At 44.9% G+C, this 25,668-nt stretch overlaps 1 long non-coding RNA gene across 2 annotated transcripts in view; it reads left to right on the forward strand.

Annotated features, from left to right (window-relative positions):
- Positions 1–25,668, forward strand: part of LOC308595216 — a 67,435-nt gene that overhangs the window by 16,118 nt on the left and 25,649 nt on the right. For both annotated transcript variants that reach the window (XR_014011927.1, XR_014011928.1), the window contains exon 2: positions 13,473–13,639. This is a non-coding gene — a long non-coding RNA (uncharacterized lncRNA). The remainder of the gene's footprint in view (positions 1–13,472; positions 13,640–25,668) is intronic.

The following is a 25,668-nucleotide window of genomic DNA, read 5'->3' on the forward strand; positions in this document are numbered from 1 at the left end:
CAAGTCCAGGACTCTGGACAAGGACTAAGGTGCTGTAGGTTCTGTAGGTTCAGAACCAAAGTCAATTGTCCCACAACTGAGACAAGAAGAGCAAGTTGTCTCAGCACTGTCCTGGAACAACTGGAAAAGCCTTTTAGAATGGGGTGAGTAGTCAAGATTAATAACCTGTGGTGCCTTTTTCTACAGCCATTGGTTTATTTTAAGCAGTGGGGTTTCTCGTTCCAGGGACTTTCCATGTTGTTCAATTTATTGGATAATTTACAGGCCACGGTGTATCTTCATAGCCACAGGCACTCAATCTGGAAATAACTGATGTAGATAGATTGATGGATATAGATAGATGGATGATAGATAGATAGATGATAGATAGATAGATAGATAGATAGATGATAGATAGATGATAGATGATAGATGATAGATGATAGACAGATGATAGATAGATAGATAGATGATAGATAGATGATAGATAGATAGATAGATAGATAGATAGATAGATGATAGATAGATAGATAGATAGATAGATAGATAGATAATTAGTTAAATCATCTGCAGAGAACTCTTGAAACAGGCTTACAAACTATGAGAACTTGAACCATAAAAGTGAATCTTTTTTACGTGGTTGCTTATTCCAGAATAAAAGAGCTCTTGCTTGCACCATAGTTTGTTGTTGACACTTTTGAAACTGCCAGTTCAATTCAACCGTGGTTGAAACTGCCAATCTTCAGTTTCTGCCAGTGTATTTGCATGGTGCTGACTTCACTGCCACCTTCCCCTTTCCCTCTACCTCATGGTAGGCAGCATTAACACGACCAGCTGGAGAATGGGTGAGCCATGATGTCCCACCACTGCAGTAAACATGCAGACAAATCAGACAGCAGAAGGAACTTGGAGGCAAAGAACAACTAGTGATTCAGTACTCTGGTGATGAACTTTTCTGCAGGCTTCTCCTGTTAAATTGCATGGGCTGATGTCCTGCTCCAGTACAATGAATGGGAGCTTTGTCATTAACCTCAATAGGAAGAGCATGGTGCTAACACTTGCAACAGAACACCGTGACGGAAACCAGAGCACACAGAAAAGCTGTTTACAGCAGTACCTATTTATCTACTTGCACTGGCATGCTTTTAAACTGCTAGGTTGACAGAAGCTGGGACAGAGCAACGGGAGCTCACCCAATCATGAGGATTCGAACCGGTAACCTTCTGATCAGCAAGCCCAAGAGGTGGTTTAGACCACAGCACCACCTGCATCCCATTTATTAAGGTAAGAGCTATGCTTGATGACTTTCATAGCCACTGGCAATAAAATGTATTCCTACCTTCACAGTCACGTTCCTGGGCTGAGTTTCTTGTTCACTGTCTTAGTCAGTATCCAGCGAATTAACTATGCACAATACAGTCTAGTTCCTAGACTTCCCTTTTCTCTTCACCACTTCTGTTGGGCGAAACTCTGCTCCAGGTCTGTGATCAGAGCCTCACCAAGGATCTGTATATAACCCTGCTAATTTACCAACACATGTATGGACCCTGAAAGCAGTGATCTCATACTTCAACAGACTATACAACTAGACTGTGACAGAACATTGTGTGGCCTCTTAAGTAATTAATAGAATTGTAGAGTTGGAAGGGGTCCAAATTGTCATCTAGTCCAACCCCCTGCAATGCAGGATATAGATACTATAGACCTGGGCAGTATTTTATGTAATCATACATGGGTATAGTCTAGGAGCAGCTCAAACAGTAATAGCACTCACTCAAAGGATCTACCGATGGGCTGTACCATTTCAGATGGCAAGCCAGGAGTTACATATTTGAATGCTTTCATTTTAAAATAATAATAAAAAGACCTCCTGGTACATATAAACCTAGGAAAGGGAAACTGTATACAGAAAAGAGTTGTCATCTATCCTCCCTATCATATTTGTTTTGTGAGTATAGGGGTGGGTAGGTGTTATGGTGTTGCTTCTTAATGCAGAGGAGATTGATGCATTTATTTGTTTAGATTATTTATACCTCACTTTTTATACCAGTCATCAAAGTGGTTTACTATACAAAGGAAACCAACTAGCAACACAGAACTGCAAAAAATATCCACCATATACAACTTCATCATAGAATATAGCAGCATAAAAATACAGCATAAAAAGAATTAATCCCCTAAAACCAAAGAATTGCTTATAGATTGCCACTTAGGTAAAATGGGAAATCTAGTATGTTTTTTCCACCTCATAGTCTGAAATTGTAAAACCTAGAAAAAGAAAGCAGACTACATGAACAGACTGCTTATTTGCTCCTATTCTGAATCAGAGAGCGTGCAAACTCTTTTAGCTACCATTCCAAACAATGTGAAGAGGCACAAAAATAGATACCATAAAGGAAAGTTAAAATAAGCCTATCAAAGGGAGGCTACATTTAAGTGTGTTATATGTGAACACATGCACTTTTCCTTTTCCAAAAGTAGGGAGAAAAATTATTTCAAGGCACCATTTTCTTTGGTTGTTCTTTCAATGTTTAGAAGAGGCTGATTGCTGCGGAACAACGATCATAGAGAATTTGAGCGAGATACAGATCAATACAGATTGTTTACTGCCAAAGATGGTTTCAGCTGCGCCCTTGTTAAACCCTGAGTATAAGTGTGAAGTAAAGCCATCTCCTTTGTAGTCCAATGACATTGTGCAGGGTATAACATTATTTCTGTCAAGAAAATAACTGTTTAAATGGCAATCCCCCAAAGATAGGTGGGCTATTTGATGCCATTCTTCTTTGCCCTCAACCCAACAAAGTAGATCACAGCAATGCATAATTGAGGAACAGTGTTCCATGGGTCTTGTGTAGCTCTGAGGTTCTTTGAAGGGTAAAAAGAAGTGCCCAAACCGAAGACCACCTCCAATCTTCAGCTGATATTCAGCACATATATCTTTTTTTCTTTATTTGCGGGGAGTGGGGGATCAGATCTCATTTGTTAAGGGTGCTGAGAGTTATTAGGAGACCCCTATTCCTTTTACAGAGCTTTAACTCTCAGAGCTCACTGGGAAGAAGCATTGACTGTTAAATCAATCTTGAGAATTACAGCTCTATGACAAAAATGGGTGTTTACCAAGTTTGAGGTGGGCAGAGGTTACAGCTCATTGTGTTAGGCCGTGCAACCCCCCCCCCCAGCAAACTCTGTTGTGCAGTTGACCGTTGAAAATCACCAGGCTGTCCGCAAGGCACTATGGTGTTCCCGCCAAACCCGCAATTTGAATTCAGCCAATCGGGCTGGGCCTTGGGAGATAGAGCTTTGGGAGCAAACCTGACTGTGGCAGTTTTCACTCCAGTCTGCTCCCAGGCCATAAAAGACAGCCACCACTCTCCTTGGCACTCATTTGATTTTATCAGGTGTAATGATCTCCGGCAGGCAAGCAATCCCCGCTAAGAAGTAATGACTCTCCGGCAGTTTTACGTATGTTTATTTACATCAAAACACACCCAAAGCACAGCTTCTCCTCTGCTCACATTGATGATAGTAGATCATTCTGAATCTTTGCCCCTTCCACAGCAGGAAGGACACCAAACTCCCACCTTTCCCCTCTTGCCCTTCCGTTGCCCTCTGATCTTATCCAGTCTCCTAGAACATGGACTGAGAAGCTGGCCTCTGCCGTCCCCACTTTCACTTGACATAGTCTCAGACCTCTGCTTATCTGCTGATTGCCTAGCAATGCTCTAGCTGCCTTCCAACTCTTCCTCTTCTTGAGAGCCAACAGTGTCTTCCTCGAGAAGGGGGGGTTGAACTGCCCTCTCTAGACTCTGTCAGCCACTCCTCATTTGAAGAGTCAGTCCCTCTTTCACTTAGCTCAATTCTGAGTCTGACTCTTGCCCTGCGTTCTGGTGAGCCACGTTCCTGACACCAGGGAAGGAAACACTGGAGAAAGGGAATATAGTACTGTCTGAATGCAACCAGTGTCTGTCACAGTGGAGACCATTTTGCTAGTTCAAAACTTTTTTAAATGGCTGCTTCCAATATTACATGCTATGGCAAGTCATCAACCTGGACAAGTGTCAAGGGGTTGTTATGATCTGGCACCTGCTAAGGGCCCACACTCCAGCAGGTTACTCACCCGCAAAGCTCCCTGGACCTGCTCATCATATTTAACACAGTAAACTGTTTGTTCACTTCCTTCTCCATCTGGCTAAGAAGGAATGACTAAGCAAATGACAGCAGTAGTCAGAAGGAGAAGGAGGCTCACTGCTTGCTTGCTCATTGGTTCTGACTGGGAAGCAGTCGTAAGGCAGAGGAGCAGCTACAATAGCAGTCAGGGGTTAGATTAATTGAGGGAGTGGGACACTGAAGTTCTCTTGTTGTGAGCCCTCCAAAAGCTGGAGCTATTTGTAGTAGTAGTAGTGGTAGTAGTAATAATAACAAATAATATTCATGGACTAATGCCTTTAAAAAAAAAAGTGTCAACAATGATATCTTAAACAAACATTGGATTAGAGCCTTGTCTTACAAATACAGTTTTCAATGACTGCTTATTTTAGTTCAGGATATTTGTAGAAATTTCTGAAAAGCAGTCAGAATCAACATGCACGTATTCATCTCTCTTCCCCACCCTCCAGTAAAGTGAATGTGTTTTTTGTTCCCAGTTCTCTGAACAGTCATAGTCAAAATCCAATATCAAGAAGACATTCACACTTATAATTATGAGATGTGCATTAATTTACTTCGGGGAAATGTGCTCTTTGTTCAAACTGGCACTCACACGAATCCACAAAATGATTAATTGCAAATCCAGCAGTGGCATGTTATGACTAACAGGAGAGAATGTAATATACCTGACCCTACTGCTAGTATCACACCATAACTATTAGACGGAGGGAGGATTTTTTTTATTTTATTTTTTTTGTTTTTGGATCAGTACATCATCAGAGAGCAATGATATGCCGGGCCAACTGACACATGTTGAGTGCTGGCAATGGCAAGAATACTATCAGCTGTAAAATAAATCAAGCAGTGTCAACATATACAAGGGCAGTTCAAAAGATAGCAGCAACTGATTATAATTAAAATGCAGCTTCACTGAGAACAGCATATGAAGGGAACAAAATCCATTTGTCCTCTGCATAAAGATTTGTTCATGGACGTGCATTAGGACAATATCAAGAATGCAATTATAAATGTTGTTCTCATGCTGGCTATAAATGAGAAGCCATAACCCTCACACAGGACTCTGTTATTTTATTAATTAACGCGACCAAAGTTCAAACAAAAGGTTTAATTTTTGTAGTTAATTGGCAAAATAAAATAGTGCCAAGTTGTGTCTAAAACCAAGCCAGAGGCAGATTTAGGACAGCACAACCATTTCTGCTGCACAGGGCATTGCAACTATGACATAGTGAAATGAGCAGAACAGAAGGCAAGAGATGGGAGGATGCTGAATTTTGGCCTCACACAGGGTGCCGCTGAAATTTGGAAGACCGAAGTCTGCCCCAGACCAAGCAAGCAAGGTACAGAAAAGAGGCTCAAAGCCATTTCTTTTGCTGTGGCATGCTACTGAAAACAAAGTGCCCTCTGTATCTCATTCTGGTGTTTTCTCCAACCTCTGGAGGAGATTTGGGGAGAGCACAAGGGATGGGGAGGAAGGAGCTGTGTTGTAGGAGCAGGAATCCTGGAACCAGCGTGATGCATTAGTTGAATCTCACTAAGTATAACTAAGAGATTATACACCCTTCACCCTCCCAGAGGGGTAGCCATTTCAGTCTGTTGCAGCAAAAACAATGGTTGTGTTATCACCTTGTTGCTATAGCAAATGGTCACTGTGGTTATTTTGCATACATTTCAGCTCTGATTGAATTGTCGTGGGCTGTATTTTTTATTCTTCATTTCATTGGCATTTGAGTCTACATTCTACTTCCCCCTCTCTATACACACCTACTTACCGAGTGAGTTAACATGTGGATTTTTGTGCATAAAAGCTTCATGTCATAATAAGCTTGCTAATCTGTAAGGTAGTACACTACTTTTTGCTACTTTTTGTTTTTAGCTCTGTATTATGAAAAGATGAGAGAAAACTATGTACTCTTTTCTTATTGAAGTTCACCTGTGGACCAACTCTAATGGAATTTTAAATGTGCACATTGTACATTTTCTTAATGACGCAGGAAGAAAAATATTATGCTCCTTTCCAAAGGTGTCTCTCACTCTTTCTTGAAAGATAGGATAGGTGTGTAGGTGTTTGTGTATGTGAGAAAGAGAAAGAAGAGAGAGGATGATTCCTTTCTCACAAATTTAATAAAGTGAGTTATAAATATGATAGCTGGAAAAAAATCCTTTTTATTTTTGTAAAGGGTAACTTTTCTTCTTTAAAAAAATCAGAAAAATACGATGTGTTGATTAACTGAGACTTGTACTTATCAATTTTTGAGAGAAAGTGAGAACTAAGCTGATTCATAAACACCTCCAAAATAGCACTAGAATTCTGAAACCTATCTAAGCTACTGGCATCAGCACATCTTGTGCTAGTTATTGCATTATTTGACGTACTTTTGTTTGTCGGTCCTGGATCTATTGCAAATCAAGTTTATTGGGTGACCTCAAGGATCAGCATCATGAGAAAGAGCGAAAATGTTTCTTGTGGCTGCACCATTCATCATCATATAAACACTTCTATCCTCTCCCCTGAAATTTTGACCATCTCTTTTCTTAACTAAAAAAAAAAAGAAGTGTTCCAGGCTCTGTAGCCTTTCCTCAGTAGGAAGATACACTGAGCATCACCAGCCGCTAGTGTGGGAGCTGGAGCTAAGCAAGTAAGATGGAAATCAAAGAACTGGAGAGGACTGTCAAGGTGTAGACATGCAAAACACAACTGAACTATTTCTGATGAACATCAGACATAATCAGGGGAGCATGACAATGATACACAATGATAGTGACAGGTGGGGCTAGCCTCTTCAGCCCCGCATTCACCTTTGCACATTTGTGGAAAGTGTTTCTGTGTATCTCCTTTAATTTTACTTTTTTATTTTGGTGAGGGAACTGTCCAACTAATCGTTCAGTTTGGATTCCCATTTTTTCCCAGACTGAAGTTCAGTTCGCCATATTTCTGCATTGGTTCTTGTGAAAATCAGTATTTTGGTATTAATTTCTCCTAATATACACATTTTCCTATGCAATTTTGCCTAGCCTGTGAATTCTTGCAAGCCATTTCCCCCCTGTTATAATGCATTGTCAATACAATGTTCACTAATATATGTGTTTTTATGCCCACCTTCTCCTAGTATATGCATTCTTTGTAAACATTACTTGACTGGAGAACTGCCTTACAAAATTCGGAGAAGCGTGGATTTCAGAGGATGGTTGTGTTTGAGTTGACATATTGTTTTGGAAAGTGAGAAAGAGGTAGGCTTGCCTTTAAATGTAAATTGAATTGAATTCCACTCCTATCCCTAGGTGAAACCACACTGTAGGACAACAATGCTTTTAGAAGGATATTAACATAGTAATAGATAAACAGTGACAATCCTTGGACTAACCTTGAGTATCTGTATTATTTGTAGGAACCTAGCCTTAGAAAGCATGTAGCAGAAACTCTAGAAAGAGTTTGTTGCATTTCATCATCAATGCCCATTCTGTGCTGCCTGTGAGAGATCCTTTAAAGGAGGAAAAGATCATATGCAGAAAGCTGGTGGGTTTAATAGATAAAGGGATTAGCTGAGACTCAAATGAGCTTGGCGGTCACAGGCTACCCTGATTGTGTTCAAGGTAGCTAAGTGCACAAAGAAACAGAAAAACATAAATCAAGCAATTTATCATAGTTGGTGTTTTCAAGTCAGAAGCCATGTTTGAAAGAGCCGAGTGACCTTCTCGAAGCCCGTTCTACAAGTGACAGCTAATTTAGAATGCCTGATAGACGAGTGCTCAATTAAATCATTTTAGATCAGCAGTGGAGGACTTCACCTTAGCCTTACGGAATTACACAAATGTATCTCTTATGTAAATAACCTGTGAAGCAAGCATAGTGGCAGGTATTCAGCCTAACAGCAAAGGCAACCAGAATCATTAGCTGAGCAGTGTTCCAAGCAGTCACTTGTATGAAGGGTTGCATGTGATGGCCAATAAAAGGAGCGGGAGGGGAGCAGTTAAATTCTGCCCTCTGCCTGGTCAAAAGTCTCCTACACCTGTGGAATCTTCTTTCGCCCTTGCTGGAATTCTGACCTAGAACATGTAATTAGAGCACTCCCTCTCCATCTTTTATCAAGTCTTTTCTCAAACTTCATCTCTGCCAATGACACCTTTGATTTAAGCTGTAAATTCCCATCTTTATCTGAAACAAATCTAAATGCATGTCACTGGATGTGTACATATTAACCACTCCTTGCTATGTTCCTTGCTTCTCCCCCTTTGTAAAAATGAACAAGCAATAAGGAAATTTAATAATTAAGACCTTCTAAACAGAAAGACACGGGTGGCGCTGTGGGTAAAAGCCTCAGCGCCTAGGGCTTGCCGATTGAAAGGTCGGCGGTTCGAATCCCCGCGGTGGGGTGCGCTCCCGTTGCTCGGTCCCAGCGCCTGCCAACCTAGCAGTTCGAAAGCACCCCCGGGTGCAAGTAGATAAATAGGGACCGCTTACTGGTGGGAAGGTAAACAGCGTTTCCGTGTGCTGCGCTGGCTCACCAGATGCAGCTTTGTCACGCTGGCCACGTGACCCGGAAGTGTCTCCGGACAGCGCTGGCCCCCGGCCTCTTAAGTGAGATGGGCGTACAACCCTAGAGTCTGTCAAGACTGGCCCGTACGGGCAGAGGTACCTTTACCTTTAACTTAAACAGTAAGAGTAAAGACAAATTAAAAAGAAAGAACAAGAATTAAATTAAGAATTAAAAAACGGCAGCAGAGGAATTTTAAAAGCTACCAGGGACTTGGTAGCTTTTCCTCACTTGGCGAGCAAAACAGTTTCAATTTGTTTCTTTAATGGTAAAAGAGTTGGTGCCTCCCTTATTTTTGAAAAAGAGCGTACCTGAGTGGAACCACTGAGAAGGCCCTCTTCTTGGTTGGGTGACCTATCTAATCTTATTTAGCAAAAGCAGTTAGAGAATATTTTCTGAGACAAAGCTTAAATTTTGAGCAGATTCATATGGGAGGATGCCAGCCCTTAGGTCAGGAATCCCCAAACTCGGCCCTCCAGCTGTTTTGGGACTACAGTTCCCATCATCCCTGACCACTGGTCCTGTTAGCTAGGGATGATGGGAGTTATAGTCCCAAAACAGCTGGAGGGCCGAGTTTGGAGATGCCTTCCTTAGGTACTCAGGTACTTTGTATGGATTTTGTTTGAGCACAACCCTCACTATTCCTGGCCACTGGCAATGCTAGCTGGGGCTTATAGCAGTTGGTCCAACAACTTCTGGAGGTCCACAGGTTTCCCATCTGTGCTTTAAAGGCTTAATGTAGATATTAAACAATAAGGAGGATAAGAGAAAATCTTTGGGGAACATTATAATACAAGTGTCATGGTGCTTGACCATAATTCCCCCAGCACTATCTGGAATCTACTTGTGGCATGGAAGTTGAGTCATCAATGAGCAATGGTCCATAAATCCTATGCTGGACATGTAATCTGGAAGTTGATACCATCAAACACTGCTGAGAGATTCAGAAGAACCAACAAGCTTGCAGTCTCCCTGTTGCTTTCCCAGCACATGTTATCTCCCAGGGCGACCAATGAAGCTTCAGCCAAATTTCATCTAGTGGGTTGGTCATAAATATATGTGCTCCTAAGAGGAATCATGTGATCTGAACACAATAGCAGCACTGTGTCCATTCCAGCAAATGCCAGTTTTAAATTGGCTTGTTATAAATCGGTTCACCAATTTAAGCTACACATGTGTGGGGAAAACCCCTGAAACTATGATTGCTAGTAGCCCTGCACACAGTACTGTAGTCTATGGAAAGTACACCGGCTGCAAAGGGGAATTCCAATATTTATAGGTCAGTGCTTCTCCATTTCCATCCCTCGAGGCAGACAGGAGTAAAAAATATAGTGGAAGTGGATTGTGTTCTACTGAGTGGCAACAGGATATGAAAAATGCAGAAATGACTCCACACCCATTGTTAGCAATAAACCTGTGCTGTGTGATCTCTAGCCAAAATACCTAAGGGGTGGTTGAAGAAGCAGAGAGCTGCAATACCTACCAGGAAGTGGTTTCCTCAGCCAAACCTCACTGGCTAGGGGTAAAGGATACAGTCACTTTAGCAGCTGTTCTCACGGAAGTTCAGTTCTGATATTCGGCCGCCAAGAGTTTATGAAATCATTCTTCCAACCCACAGAATCTCCTTCTGCAAAACCAACACACAGCAGTTAAGGCTCCTGTGTGATGGTGTTAAAATATTAAAGATGAGTAGGTGGACAGATGGCTAGGTAAGGCAACCATGGTAAACTACAGTATTTAATTTAACCATTTATACATTGCTTAACACTGAATTGCCCTCTTCAAAAATCATCCCCTTAAAAAAGCCCATTATATAGTAACTCCTTTTTCCTGCTTTAAAAATATGTGTGCTCTTTTTGTAATAGTGAGGCTTTATATAGTCGACCATATATTTTATTATAATTTAAGTATTGACTCGTCGTGACTAGAAATGGAAAAACTTGTCACATCTTGATTTGGAATTGAGCCCTCTCCCTTGTCGCGAATTCCTCGCAGCGCTTTAGCAGAAATGCTCAGAGTCCCAGGTTCTTCAGTGCAGTATTATTTATTGTGAGCTATATACAGTGGTACCTCGGGTTACATACGCTTCAGGTTACATACGCTTCAGGTTACAGACTCCGCTAACCCAGAAATAGTGCTTCAGGTTAAGAACTTTGCTTCAGGATGAGAACAGAAATCAGGCTCCGGCCTCGCGGCTGCAGCAAGAGACCCCATTATCTGAAGTGGTGCTTCAGGTTAAGAACAGTTTCAGGTTAAGTACGGACCTCCGGAATGAATTAAGTACTTAACCCGAGGTACCACTGTATACACAAATATCTACAGAAGAAGTTCATACAGTCAGACAGAGTACCTGACTGCACCTTATGGCAAATAGGAAGACTCTTTCTCTCTGACCACACTCCTCCACACCACCACCTTTACTGCTGAGACAGGCTTCCCTTTTAAACCAATGAGAGCCAATCAACTGTCAGCACATTACTGCTGAGTCATTCTGACCCAGCACCTCCATAGAAAGTATTGCATCAGCCTGTTGCATCAACTAGCACACTCAAGCCTGCAGACTTACTTACACAGCATTCTGTGAATCCCAAAATCCCTCTCCCACGTCCCCACCAAATGTGACCAAGGGAAGAGTTCTCAACTTGTGTCCACAAACTTATGTAGCCTGCCCTATCCACCTTTCAACTGGCCTAGCAGGCTGGCAGCAACAGGCAGCTACTGGAATGTTGCTGTGTCAGTTCTCCATGCACCTGGAGTCCTGGGAAATATTATTTCCCGTGATGTCTGGTGTCCATATAAGGAATTCAGGTGACCTGAGAAAATTACATTTCCTAGGGTCTGCATTACCTCAGTCCATTAGAGTTTGGGACATGCTGTAGCAGGCACCAGAAAGGGAGGATATTCAGGACAGGTAAATTAAAATGGAGCCAGACAGGGAGAGACAGAGAGAGACAGAAACAGAAACAAGTTCTACCCCCTGGCTTTAATCACAAACTGAGCTAAAGAAGAACTCATAGAAGTGCATGTGTGCCTTGGATTGAAGGTGATCATTATATTATGAATACCAAGATATGTTTTCAAACCAGGACATTGCAGTGGTAGCACTACTTATGACTGGGTTTAGTCCATTCTTTCCTAACCTGGTGCTATCTAGATGTTTTGAACTGTAACTCCCACAATCACTTATCACTTGCCCATGCTGGTTGAGGTTAATTGCTCAAAGCTCACAGAGGGCACCAGGTCGGGGAGGCCTGGTTTAGTCTATGGGCATAATTTAACCCCAATGCTTCAGACCTGCTTCTTCAGGGAGAGTATGACCCCATCTAAAACAGGGTGTGTCCTACTCATTAGGACAGAGGAATGAGAGCGTCTCAGTCTTGTTTGGATCAACCAGATTGTGCTCTAGATATTCCATGAGGATCTGCCACAACAGTAAGCATTTAGGTCACAGTGTCATCCTGTACGTGGGAAAGGATCTCTCCTTCCACCACGTGAAGGAGAGCAATTTGGGTACAAGTAACAAATTATATGGCTTACAATCAGTGGTGGAGAAAGCCACTTGGGCACCTAGGGCGATGTGCCCAGGGGCAGGGTGAGCCGCCCATAGGGGCAGGGTGGGTGAGGCAAGCCACCCATGGGGCGGGGCTTCTGGAGTCTGCCTGCCTCCTCCCACTCAGCCACCCTACAGCTGGGTGGGAGGCAGCAGGAGGACCATTTGGGGCAATGCAGAGCCTCCCAGCCCAGGAGTGATGTGTGGCTTTGGCGCACTGCAGGCCACACAGTGAGTGCCGCCCAAAATTTTGTCACCCCCCTCAGTGGTGACACCCGGGGCGAGCCACACCCACCACACCCCCTTCCTCTGCCCCTGCTTACAATGTATCCCAGAGAGGCTGGGGAAACCCAGCCGGATGGGCGGGGTATAAATAAATTATTATTATTATTATTATTATTATTATTATTATTATTATTATTATTATCCCTTCTAAAATACCATGTGATTGCACAAAATTGAGACTGTTCACTTCATGCTATGGAGCCTGTGCTTATTCAATTGTTTTCCACTGTTTACCTCCAGATTTGAAGACAAAGGTGTCGCAAAGCCAAGTGTACATACCGTAATTGCATATCAGTAGAATTATTATAAGAGAATTATCTGTCATGTGGGTAAAATTCCCTATAAAATGGGGCAAGTTATAAATCACTTGGCAATAGTTTCTCTTTAAATTAGGGTTCAAATATTGGAGTCCACCTAAGCTATGAAGGTAAAGCACTAAGAAGGGCAGTTTCTAAAAAAGAAGCAATATTGGTGGGTGATTTGTATCCTACATAACTACTTAGTGCCTGCTATCATGACAAATGTGTGGGTTAAAGAAAAAGAAAAAGCAGTCCTTTTTTTATAACCGGGATGTCTTTTGATGATAAGCAAAGTGCAGCATGTTTTGTAAAGATTATCTTTGAAAGCACTATATATTTTTTAAAAAAAATGCAAATAGATGCATGTGAAGTATTCCATTTAAAAAGTATTTCATTTGAAAGAAACATGCTTTGCTTTTCCTCCTCCATAGGTAGTGCATCTTTCAATGTGATGAATAGGATTAAAGGGTTCAAAATGCCCTTTTTTAAAAAGGGAAGTTCAAGTGTGTTACATTTCTTAGAGATATCTATACTTTTTGATGAAAACATCCAAATATTTTTGGATGAAATATTAAAGGAGCCAGCCCTACTGTGCATGACTTGGCTGGTTTGGGGTTTCTTCCTATGACTTCATTTTTTAAATTATTATTCTGGAAATAGTTAATACAAACTGTGAGGATGAGATGCAAGGATGCAACAATGAAATACAACTGCAAGTGTAACAGGACATCCACTATCTGATCTCCTGACAGGAATGAGAGGATAGCCATTGACCATCCGTCTTCTTCCAGATCCAATGGTGGCAGCACGACAGCTGAGGTGAAAAGGTATCTCCTTTTCCTCTTTTTTCCCCCCTTTAACAAAGACAAGTGGTCACCTAAGCTGTGCTGTGACTTCATAATTCAAATCCTTACCACCACCAGTTGTTATTAGCCACACAGAGGAAAACATATAGGCAAACCTTGCAGATTTTCTGGCAAAAATGTTTCACAGAAGCTATGCTGTTGCTCTGTATGGCTGCTCTGCCAAGTTTGTTGGTTTCATGGTTTCAACTTTACAATTTTAATGAGGATAGATTTTTGGAACCCACCCTGGGTTACATTCGGTGAAGGGTGGACTAGTAGTAGTAGTAGAGGTAGTAATGTTAGCAATTAGTAATTAGTGGAAAGTGTAAAAAACAACAACACCCTCCTGAGGCATTCTTGACCATGATTCCAGCCCCCTCCCATGTCTACATTTGGAAAAGGAGACTGTTGAAAAGCAGGTGAAAGAATCTAAATGCTCCATGCTTATGGGATAACAATGGACATCTAACTGACTTCAAGTTAGATCTGGCCCTTGAAACAATATTATCTGGTTCCATATGACCACTACCACATTTTAAGCAAGATGGTATGCCCCACGGTATGCCCCATGGAGGATCTTAAGGTCCACAAATGATAACATTTTGGAGGTCCCAAGTTGCAAGGTGGTTAGATTGGTCTCAACTAGGGCTGGGGCATTTTCAGTACTCGCCCCAACTTGGTGGAACGCTCTGTCACAAGAGACTAGGGCCATGCAGGACTTGACATCTTTCTGCAGGGCCTGCAAGGCAGAGCTGTTCTGCCTAGCCTTTGGTTTGGACTCAGTCTGATTCTTATGTTTCCCTCCCCTTATGGTCTTGATTTATCAGCTATTTTAAAATGAGGCTGCATTTTAAATTGCATTGTAACCTGTATTTTAAATTGTTGTTTGTTTGTTTCCCCCCTCTTTCCCCCCTATTATGTTTTTATTGTGATTTTATTGGTGTTAGCCGCCCTGAGCCCAGCTCTGGCCGGGGAGGGCAGGGTATAAATAACATTATTATGATGATGATGTCTTTTTTAAAAAATATATATACTATTTTACTTATAAGCATAGGAAACAATGTGTGATATCCAATGTAAACCATACTCAGTGTGGACTCATCAAAATCAAAGGAGTTAAGTAACTTAGTTGCATTTATTTTAATGGGTTTGTTTATGATTTAGTTGGATATCAACCTATGAGTCCTGAAGTGGGTTTCATTTAAGTTTATTGAATTGCTATCTTGGGTGTACCATAGGAAAGCAAAGTGGCTTCTGCCAATTTGTCTCCTGAGGAGATCTTTTAGGAATCAGCCCATTTGTCCCTTGTCACTCCTTCACCTGATGTCGTCCAAGTTCCTATGCTGTTTTCTTTGACTCCATTACCGCTAGGCAAACATCTCAGTGTAAAGGTCAGGTGAAAGAGAGAGAGAGAATTGTTGAGGGGGTGCACAGTTGTTCTTTGAGAGAAATCATAGAGTTGTGGAGTTGGAAGGAACCGTTGAACTCTAGGAAAACAAACATTCTTCTCTTTCCCTTTCCAAAACTCAAATGTTTTTCCTCTCACAACGCCCGGAGACCATTTGCCTCCTTTGGTTGTGGGCTAGTCATGAACAGACGAAAGGAGGCTCACAGGGACAAACTACTGAGAAGACATTACTCTGTGGCAGATTGGAATGGCTGATCTGCCTAAATTCTCCTTCAGAACTGATTGATGGGAGGAGGCAACTAGTAGTTTAAATTCAAAGTCAGAGGCTATGGTATGGTTTGTTCTAGGCAACCTCCCAGGCTCCCTAGACCTCTCATTACCTCTTTATACTGAGGGAAAACTGTGGGTTTGTTTGATCTGGAGTGACCCTCAAGCCTTGATTATCTGCCATGGTTAACTGAAGACTGAAAGCACCAGCTGTCCTCTCAGGAGTAAGACCCATGTAATTCACAAAGATGGCGGAGAAGGCCAAAGTGACCACGGTGAATTAGTTAATTTAGCACCAACGTACATTTTTAATGGGTCATGATGTTAATTACCTTTAATTTGCATTCCAGTGGGCATATTTGTGGAGTAAAAAAAAAAAAAAGGCTACAAGCCAAAAAATAGTTCCAAATAAATTATTAAAATAGGCCACAACCATCTATCTATTCAGCTTTGCTGCAAAATGAGTCACTTTAAAAAAAAAATATCTTTATTTTTCAAAGGACATCCACATTTGCTTTGCATCATCTTAGCCCATACTGGAAACAGGCAAGTGCAGCCAAAGACTTTGGCATTTCCCCAACTGTTTTCCAAAGTGAGTCAGTGGTTGATGTCAAATAGTCATTTGGCCAACACATGATCTCTGTCTTCAATTCTCCTCGGGGAAACAGCCAAGCAGCTTCTCGTTGCCATTTCCAAGCCGTGATTAATACCTGTCCTAGAGAAATCTTTCTAAAGCCACAATTGTTTGTGGTACCAAAATAAGAGAAAAGAAATATATAAGAAAAATGCATGCAGTAGCAAAAAAACAACCACAAAAAACCAAAATAGAACACAATGACAAACACCACCTCTGTTGACTCCAATTGATAACAAGGCATATTCTAATGAGAGGATTTGCAAGCAGGCAATTGCTTGGATAAGGAAGGCCCTTATATTCAATGAATTGGATCCCCACCACCGCCACATACTTCAAATGATAAATATCCACCTGATTTAGCATCCAAATCCTACTTATTACTTCACAATCTTCTCCCAACCCTGTCTGAAAATTACTCCGTTTCTTCTGTTATCTTCAATTATCTTTAGTCCCAGAGCTTTTTGACCATTTTAATCCTCAGAGCATCCAGAACTACTAAAAATAATAATGAGTGAATGCTGCCTCCCACAGAAGCAGGCCGATATGTAAGCTAGGAAATGAAGCCAATTCTTGATGTCTTGGGCACATTCCCATTCTATAGCTGTTAAGAACAATGATGGAAAAAAATATTCCTCCCATACTCCCATAGACATGACAGCTGTCTAGCTGGCCATCCTGGGTCTCTCAGCATTTCAACCACAGCCATTTAATCAATGGTTGCGTGTAGAAAAATGGTCAATTCTCATCCCACCTCCCCACTGGCATTTCATAGCTCTGGTTACTGCCCATCTTCCTGTCACGGTCAAGCTGGTTCCTCAGAGGAGGCGTAGAAAGAATTCTTTTCTATCTGCTTGTTTATGAGCCTAGCAGATGGGAGAGTGGCTCTCAATTTGTTATAGGCTGTTCACTCCATCCGACACATTGCCAAGTACAGGGTCACCAGGCTCCATCAAAACTGAGCAAGGAGGGGAAAGCAAAACACTCTAATTGCCCAGCAACCTCAACTTTAAATAAAAGGAAAGTCATCTGGTATTACTCTCCTGCATGCATTTGAGCTATTAAATATGATGTGCTCTTGAGACATGGGGTTCAGGGGAAGAGATCTAAAAGAAACATGATGCAATGTGGCACATTAGCTACACGAATGGGCTTGCATGGCTTTGGCCAGAGATTCTTAGGCCAAACAAACAGATGCCTGGAAACAGGCCTTCAAAATGCACAACTGCCGCGATGATTTTGATGGACTAAACCTCCTCACCAGCTTAGCTAGACTGTTAAGTGTCAGCATAGCCATGTGGTGCTGGGTATATCAAACCATTTGCTTAATTGTTGCTCAAACCATTTGCTTAATTGCAACACTCTGGAACAATTGTAGAGTGCAAATAAGAGACAAATTTAGAACACAAAGCTCATGTCATCTGATGTTGTCCATACACTTTTCAGGGCATTATGTGGACAAACTATGGTGACTGCAGTGCTCAACAGCATGGGTTCAATGTATTAGAGTTGCCACGTGACCATCCTTTTTTTTTTTTTTTTTTGAGAAAAATGTTCCCTGTTCTGTTTCGACTTCAAACAGATGCCCTTTTTCACATATTCAAGCTCATCCTTTTCTTCCTCCTCAAAACTGTGCGGGCAGAGGGTAGGCCTGATGGAAGGAGGAGAGCTCTCTGATTGTATTTATGACATCTATTTTAGAAAATGAGATTTATGTGGGGTGCAATAGTTTCTTTTCCAATGTGGCAATGTTTTTAAATACACATTTCTACACCAGGTAAAGTAATTTTTAGCCCCCCAATTCCTCCCTGAGCGGTCCCATATTTTGCCCGACCAAAGGTGGTAACCCTATAATGATGCAAAGTTGTGGTCCAAGAACATGTGACTGTAGTGGCTAGGCTATGTGTGGGCAACACTTTAGGGCAGGCATGGCCAAACTTGGCCCTTCAGCTGTTTTGGGACTACAACTCCCATCATCCCTAGCTAACAGGACCATTGGTCAGGGATGATGGGAATTGTAGTCCCAAAGCAGCTGAAGGGCCAAGTTTGGCCATGCCTGCTTTAGGGGAAGACAGAATCATACCACGGAGATGTTGGTGGGAAAAGAAGTGATGAGGAGACTGACTCTAGTCATGACACACCTCCCAAGTAACTGATTGGAAGGATATCACATATCTTTATAGGGCTAAGCATGTGGAACGCCATTATGTGGTGGTAGAGCTAATAGACTGGTCAGGGGAATTATGTGCACAACATTCCATCCAGCTAGGATTGCATGTGTGGAAGTCTCCTTTAGTATATGTATAATGATACTTAACTAGAGCAGTACAGGGGGCAGGGACAATTAACTTGAATAATCAAAATTTTCATTTCTTTGACATATTTTTGTGTACAGCGTTGTTACTTCTATCACTGATTATCCAGCCAGGACTGTGCATGCAAAGCAGCCCCCAGGGTGTACGCATGCAGTTGAATCTGGGATTTTAGGGGTTAATTTATGTGCAAGATTTGAGCAATCATTCAGAGATGGACATGCATGTCCGAATGCACCCGCAGAGCCCCAAATTAAAGAAGACTGAATGTACATAAGAAGTTGCCTCATGTGGTCCCCACTGGCTTAGTTTTTTCTACAGTGATTAACAGTGTTTGCGTAGGGTCTCAGGGGTATTTCTCACCCCACAAGGAGATGCCAGAGACTGAATCTTCTATATTCAGAGCATGGTCTCTGACACTGTGACCTGGCCTCTCCTGTATCCAAAGTAGTTTTGTCGCTCTCATTCTTCTGCATCATAAGCAGTGCTTTTTTCTGGGGGGATGCAGAAGTACGCATACCTCCTAAACATTTTGTGAACCTAACGATAGAAGAAACTAAGATTTATTTATTTATTTATTAAAAAGTTCTTCTTTAGCATGGTGAATCGTCAGTTCCGTTGCTACCCTCGATGGTGGCCTCAATTCCTGTCACAGTGTTTCCTGAGGCTCAGATGGAATGAGAGTCCCCCTAAACTTTTTTAAAAAGAAAAAAATCACTGATCATAAGAATATTATTAACTAGACAATTTGCTACTGTGTGGAAATTAAAACCCAACCTAAACCATTATTTTAAATCACAGAACATCTTAAAAGGAAAGAAGAAGAAGCATGCCATTCTGTTCTGGAAAGCTATTTTAAAATATGTGTGATTAGCAAATTACTCAGAAAAAAGCCCTGCAAATTATCTTCAGTCGTAAGTCTCCCAATAGTAATGTCATTATATGGATTAGTATCCACAAAGTTCAGAAGATTTTTCTGAGGAATGTGGTAACCAGGTTACAACAAGTCATCAAAGGCACACACAAATCATTATTCTGGAAACAATGAGAATGTTCTGACTTTTATTAAATCTGAGCAATTCACATCTTTCTGCTTATTAATTAGTCCACTGTGAATTGCAGACTGAGAAAAGAAACTATAAGGATTATCTAATAGCTACTTTTTCTGTTCTCAAATAACAAATTACTTAAATGAGTTTTTAATACAGCATCAGTTTAGCTTAATTTGCCAAATTCAAAGATTTGGATTTCCTCCTGCTGCATTTAATACGCATCCTGATGTAAAAGGCGCTTTAACCTCTGGGTAGGAGCAAGTCATTTGGTGATAGGGGCAAGTAATGTGGTTCAAGGATGCTGTAGCTACTTGCCTCTCTCAAAACCACAAACCTGCACAGAAAATGCAAGTGGCATATACACCCTCGAGATTGCCTCACTTCATTATTATGATTGATTCTCATTACCAAGGCATTCACCTCCGGTCATCTCCCACATCTCTTTATAGAAATTGGCACAAATAGCTACTCCAAAACAACGCAGAGTATTTGATTGTCTAGAAAAGGATTCTAGACACTGGACTATAGATGGATTACTAGACAACTAGCCCATGGTATGTAGCAATGGTGGCAGAATTCTCTAGAGTTGCTGCAAGGCTCCAATCCATGCTTAATATGTATTGCCCTAGGGCAGTGGTGGCCAAACTCGGCCCTCCAGCTGTTTGGGGACTACAACTCCCATCATCCCTAGCTAACAGGACCAGTGGCCAGGGATGATGGGGATTGTAGTCCCAAAACAGCTGGAGGGCCAAGTTGGGCTACCACTGCCCTCGGACTTGCTGAATCAAGAGAATGCACAACAAAATTGATTAATTAAAATAAGAAATGAGAAAGCGTGTTCACATCAAAAGAGAGCACGTGTTGCGGTTGGGGCCGAACAAAACCCCATGTTAGTGACCAGGCCATAGATGGCTAGAGGCCTGGGAGCAGATTGGTGGAGGTTGTTACTGGGGCAATTTGGATGTTGCCAATTTAGGGGTGGGATCAATGGCTTTATAAGCAGGATCCACAGCTTTCTCTTTCTCTTTTGCTGTGGACACCGGATCTATCTCTAGCACCGGAGCGAATCAGCAAGAGATTTTGGTCGTATAAACCATTTTCCCCCTCTTTTCTCTTTCCTTCCCCTCTTTGACTTATCCTAAACTACCCCAGGGTAATTAATTTTATTCTCCCCTTTTCTTTATACACTCTTACCTTCTCCTTGTGGCCCTTGGGACGCCGGTGGGGGGGGGGTGCGGGACCTCCCGGTCCCGGCTGGCTTACGGCCCGCTCTCGGCCGAGCCGTGGGTGGACGGGGGTGTGTGATTTGCCCCGAGTCTCTCTGCCGGGTCCAGCCCAGTTAGTGCCTGGCCTCCCTTAACCGAGGGAGGCTCCCGGCCCTGATCCGTGGCCTACGGTGCCTTGGGCCTGTTGGGGCGACTGCTGCACCGCGCGGCCTGCGGCCGGTGGCGGAGCTAGGGAACCCCTATTCCGCGGCTGGATTCGGCCCGGCTGGGGCTCCCGGTCGCCCCCTCGCTACACTTCTTCCCGCGGGCCTCTCTGGGCCTACTGCGCCGCGTCGTCACCGCCTTTGGCGGTTTGGGGTCTCCCGCGGCCCGCTGCGGCCTGGTCGGGGCCTGTAGGCCTCGGCCGCCTCTCCGGCCTTGGGGCCTGCGGGCGCCGGCTGGTCGCGGCCCCGATCCGCGGGCTGCCGCTTCCCGGGGCCCGCTCCGGCTGTTGCCGCTGCGCGGGCCGCGTCTGGCGGCGGCTCCTGGGAGCCCGCGTTCTGCGGCTGTTTTTTTTTCGGCCCGGCTGCGGCTGGATTGGCCGCCCCGTCGCCCCCCGCCTTGCCTTTGGGCCCGGCTGGGCCTGCCGCTTCGCGCCGCTTCCTCTCGGCGGCGCGGGGTCTCCCGCGGCCCGCTGCGGCCTGGTCGGGGCCTGTAGGCCTCGGTCGCCTCTCCGGCCTTGGGGCCTGCGGGCGCCGGCTGGTCGCGGCCCCGATCCGCGGGCTGCCGCTTCCCGGGGCCTGCTCCGGCCCGCTCCGGCTGCGGCTGGATTGGCCGCCCCATCGCCCCCCGCCTTACCTTTGGGCCCGGCTGGGCCTGCTGCTCCGCGCCGCTTCCTCTCGGCGGCGCGGGGATCGGCGGCCTGCTGCGGCCTAGTTCGGGCCGGTTGAGGCCTCGGCTGCTGCTCAGCTTCGGGCTGCCGCTTCAGCCCGGGGAGTCGGTGCGCCCCCCCCATCCAGCACAAGCGGTTTGGGGGCGCACAGGGGGGTAGTGGAGGCCTTGGGGGGCTCAGAGCGGCCTGAGCCCTGGTTGCCTGCCTCCGGTGTCGCTGGTGGGCTAGAGGTCCTCCATTTCGGGGGTTAAAATCCTCCTGTTTGCTTCCTTGTGCTTCCTTCCTGAGCAGTGGCCTCTGGTGGCCAGACTTGGTAATTGCAAGCTCTGCCTGTATTTCAGGAATTTACTCGACAGTGGCCTCTAGTGGCTGGTTCGGTATTGCAGGGTGTTTCCCCCCCCCCTGCTATTAGAGTTCCTTTTTAATACCTGTGCTTATATTTGGTTGCATAGGCCTCCTGTTACGCCGGCGGTGTTGGGTTATTCCCGTACCTGCTGATTCTCCTTAATTTTATTGATTATTCGTTATTTTATCTTTCATTAATTTTATTATTATTATTTTTATTTTATTTCTTTTACAATTGTTGAATTTTAATTAATTAATTATTTTGGTCCGGAATTTAACCCCTTCCTTTTATTGATTTTCTGTTTAAGTTCTTAGCAGGAATGGTGCCAAAGAAGGCAGCAAGGAAGGCTGGTCCTGCTATTACTCCAAAGCGGCCCATAAAAGGCCCATCGCAGGCTCTGCGTTCCCCGCAACCTGCCCAGTCTCTACAACGCATCCGGTCCATGGTCAACAGCCTGGCGGGTGATCCAGTGGCCTTGGCAAGGGTGGAGTCCGAGATGGATGGTCTGCTCCGCCGCTCCTCTACCCCGTCGTCATCCTCTGCAATATTGAGTCCTGCTTTAGGCGCCTTGTCCCTGGTGGCGTCATCTAGCGAAGATGAGGGAGGAACATCGTTAGCCGGGGGGTTGCCGCTTGATAGTCAAACACCACGCACCCCGGTTTTACCTGCGTCGCAGGTTACTGTGGCAAGGGGTCGTGGCCGTACCAGGGTTGGGGCCAGCAGGAGGGCAACAGCACGGGACCGCATGGGGGGTTCTCCTTCGCGGTCTTCGGTGGCAGGGATTCAGGCGCCGGGTCATTCACATTCAATTTCTTGTCAGTCGATCCCAGGTACGGTGCAGCAGGCTGATTTATCGGAATCTTCAGTGGAGGATAGCCTTCCCCTACCTCCAAGGTCATCTTCTGGAGGGCTCCATCGCCGCAAGAGAAGCTCCAAGAGGCGCGCCAGGAAGAGACGTAGAGGCACCTCGTCTTCTTCTTCAGGTACCTCCTCACAGAGTTCGAGTAGTGACGAGGAAGCGTCGCTTAAGCTCTACTGGGGGTTTGGGGAGACCTCTGGGCTCCCAAAATGGGTGTGGGAGCGGAGGGCCAACTCCCATAGGGCCAAGTATGGGGCGGTTCAGGATTGTCTTGATGGGGCATTGGTGCCTGACGTAAAAGTCTCCACCAATTCAGCCAGGGACATCATCCCCGGGGCCCACCTGTCTGCCAAATTGCGGTCCAGGATCCTGGATGGCCGCTATGTTGATATTTTCTGCCTTGCCCCCCCGCTCGAAGGTCAGGAGCCCTTAGACAAGGGTCTGCAGGCATCTAAGAAGCGGTCGGTCTTGTCAAAAGCAGATAGGACTTTTGAAAGGTGGTTAGATAGCTTCCAGGTTTTTGCTGGAGTTGTGTCCGCAGCTTATCCCAGGAGATCCCTGCATCTGTGGGTTTACCTGTCCATTGTCCGTTCGGCCTTTACGATGGCCGGGGAGACTGCTGCGCTGGCCTACGACCAGAACTTCAGACGTAGGGCAGCTAAGATCCCCACTGCCCGCTGGGATCGGAAGGATTTGGATGTCTGGACCACTTATGTGGCCCCCCGTATTGACAAGAAACTGCCCGACCCGCAGAAGCCCAGGCCCGCCTCTGCTAGGTCGGGCCGCAAGCTGTTCTGCTGGGATTTTAATAAGGGCACTTGCTCGAGGCAGCCTTGCAAATTCGCGCATGTGTGCGACAGGTGCTCTGGGAACCATCCAGCATCCATGTGCGGAGGGGGTCGCCGGCCCTTTCGAAAAGGGGGGGGCTCTCAGCAGCCTCCAAAAACAGCTGCCCAGGCCCCTGCTGCCGGAGCAGGAAAGTAGTGTCTTATCCTCCTTAGCTTACACCCCAGTAAAGTTACAACCGTTGCTATCCTTGTTAGAATCCTACCCTGACACCAAATCGGCGTCCTATTTGCGCGAGGGCTTTTCCGCAGGTTTCAGAATCCCGATAGTTTCCACCCCAGTAGCCAGGAACCCAGCAAATCAGAAATCGATCAGGGACATGCCAGAAGTAGCACGCAAGAAAATCGAAAAAGAATTGGCTTTACGTCGCATGGCCGGTCCTTTTGCCACCCCTCCTTTTCCCAATTTCCACATTTCACCTTTGGGTATAGTTCCCAAAAAAGCTCCGGGGGAATTCCGCCTAATTCATAACCTCTCTCATCCTACAGGCACGTCAGTAAATGACGTGATTCCCCCGGAGCTTTGTTCAGTGAAATATGCCTCTCTTGATCATGCGATCAAGATGATTCGGAAATTTGGGACGGGCGCTTTACTGGCGAAATGCGACATCGAATCGGCTTTTTGGCTACTTCCAATTCATCCCGACGATTTTTGGTTGCTGGGATTTCAGTTCGAAGGAGGATTCTATTTTGATAAGGCTATGCCCATGGGCTGTTCGGTTGCCTGTGCGGCTTTTGAGTGTTTCAGTTCATTTTTAGAGTGGGCCTTGCGTGAGAAGACCGGATTGGGCGGTGTCACGCATTATCTTGATGATTTTTTGGTCGCCTCAGCAGGTAATACAGGGGACTGCGTGGCGTTATTGCAGGCCTTTGCTTCCTTGACGGAAGATCTGGGCGTCCCTTTAGCGGCTGGAAAGACTGAGGGTCCTTCTACACAGTTGACTTATTTGGGTATCTTGTTAGATACCATGGCCCAAACTTCTAGCTTACCACCTGAGAAGATTATCAACTTGAAAAAGGTTATTAAAGATCTTCTGCCCTTAAGAAAGGTTACCTTGCGGCAGCTTCAGTCGTTGCTGGGCCATCTAAATTTTGCGTGTAGGGTGGTCTCCCCCGGACGACCATTTTGCTCCCGATTGGCCACACTTACCTCGGGGTTACGGGCCCCGCATCACAAGATACGCCTTCCTAGTCAGGTACGGGCTGACCTTGATATTTGGTTGGAGTTTCTGGAGGACTTCAACGGGGTGTCCTTGTGGCAGGACACTTTGAACCTGCACAACGACTTCCAGGTACATTCTGACGCTGCCGGGTCCATGGGGTTTGGCTTGTATTGGGACGGTAGGTGGTGTGCTGAGCGCTGGCCGCCCGCTTGGCAGGGGCAGGCTATTACTCGGGACCTAACGTTTCTCGAGTTTTTTCCCATTGTAGTGGCAGTGCACTTGTGGGTTGAGCATTTCAGGGATCATCGTGTTTGTTTCTGGACTGATAACCAGGCGGTGGTGAATGTACTGGCCAAGCAGTCTTCACGCTCCCCTAGGGTATCGGCCCTCCTACGGGCCTTCGTGCTGCATTGTTTGCGTTTCAATATTGTGTTTTCTGCACGTTTTGTCCCAGGAATTTCTAACGAAATTGCTGATGCTCTGTCCCGTTTTCAGATGCAGCGATTCAGGTCCCTGGTGCCAGTGGCTCGAGACCGTCCGGAAATTTTCCCGGATCATCTCTGGAACCTTGGCAGAACTTAGTTTTACAGGGAGTAGCTGCATCTGTCGCACCCTCTACCTTGAGGTCCTATGAGAAGGCCTGGGCTGACTTCTTGTTATTTAATGGGCAATCTGCTGGGGAAGTTACCACCTCCCATTCCACCTCTCAGGTGCTCCGGTATCTGGCGCATTTGTTCCAGTTGCGTCGGGCGCCTAGGACCCTTCGTCTGCACTCAGCAGCAATTTCCTTTTTTAATAAGGCTTATTTTGACAAAGACCCATGTCAGAAGTTTGTGGTCCGTAGGGCCGTGGAGGGTTGGGGGCGCCTCGCTCCTTCCAGGCCCATTCCCAGACGCCCCATCACATTTGAATTACTGGCAAAAATGCGCTCCAAACTGCGGAGCATCTGTTGGTCCAAATTCGAAGCTCGGCTATTTTCAGCAGCCTTTTCATTAGCCTTCTTCGGGGCCCTAAGAGTCGGTGAGGTG

Source organism: Podarcis bocagei (genome assembly GCF_964188305.1).
Source record: "Podarcis bocagei genome assembly, chromosome: 9".
Classification (NCBI taxonomy): Eukaryota; Metazoa; Chordata; class Lepidosauria; order Squamata; family Lacertidae; genus Podarcis; species Podarcis bocagei.